At 65.6% G+C, this 828-nt stretch overlaps 1 protein-coding gene across 3 annotated transcripts in view; it reads right to left on the bottom strand.

Annotated features, from left to right (window-relative positions):
- STMN1 (stathmin 1) overlaps positions 1-468 on the bottom strand; it is a 7,573-nt gene extending 7,105 nt beyond the window's left edge. The window contains exon 1 of one of the 3 annotated variants that reach the window (XM_077775719.1): positions 446-468. The gene's annotated coding sequence lies outside the window, so the exon portion shown is untranslated. Of the gene's footprint in view, positions 1-54; positions 158-231; positions 364-445 lie in introns of those variants that run through there. The other 2 variants (XM_077775715.1, XM_077775714.1) reach the window with 2 other exon arrangements.
- Between the last annotated feature and the right edge of the window lie 360 nt (positions 469-828).

Below are 828 nucleotides of genomic sequence, written 5' to 3'. Positions count from 1 at the left end.
ACCACTCCCAGGCCCCTAGCCTCCCGCCGCCTCCTCCCAAAGCCCCGCACCCACCTGCTCGATCCGAGCCGCCTGGCCACACTCTGAGCACCAACAGACCCGGGCGCGCACAAAAGCGCCAAACAGCGGCACGTGACCTCCAGACCAGGCTCCCTATTGGCTGAGAGCCTCGGCACGTGCCGACCCCTCCCCCACAGCCCAGTGGCCCCGCCCCTTGGGACCCCCAAGCACCTCGGGAAGTGTAGTCCAGCTGGCCGGGTAGAAGGACAATGCGAGGGGTAGGCTGCGTTTGGGGGTCTCTCCGGTGCGTGCAGGAGGCCGGGGCGGTTGTCTGGCCGCGGAAGAGGGCTGTACTGTGGCCCCCAGCCTGGGTCCGAACCAGCTCTCCAATCCCTAGGAAAAGGGCGGGGCCGGGCGGGACCGGGCGGGGCGGGTCCCTCCATACCTCTCAGAGGGTGGCCGCCTGGACTCCGCCTCTGTTGAGCCACGTGCCCCGCATCGCCCCAAGGGCAACACTCGGACAGCGAAGGTCCCCTCCGGTGCCACGCCCGGTGCTGCCACCTAAGACGCCCAAGCCCTTGTTACAGGACAATGCCACTCTCTGCCCTTGTAAGGCCCCCTGCAACCCGGCGTCCTGCTTCAAAACCCGCATGTAACCTGCATTGTGACATCATCATAATCCCGTACCCACTCGGCCCTAAGAGGTCCTGGGCGTGGCCCTTCCTCACTATGTGGGTCCTCGCTACCATGCTCGGGTCCTGAAGCTGGTGACCAGAGAACCGTGGCGGAAAGGCGTGACGCTCTGGAATTTGATCTCCTTTGGTCTAA

The sequence above is a fragment of the Crocuta crocuta genome, unplaced genomic scaffold (genome assembly GCF_008692635.1).
Source record: "Crocuta crocuta isolate KB4526 unplaced genomic scaffold, BGI_CrCroc_1.0 scaffold127, whole genome shotgun sequence".
Classification (NCBI taxonomy): Eukaryota; Metazoa; Chordata; class Mammalia; order Carnivora; family Hyaenidae; genus Crocuta; species Crocuta crocuta.
Note: the sequence above shows the minus strand (reverse complement) of the source record. Positions and strands in the feature narration are given on the sequence as shown.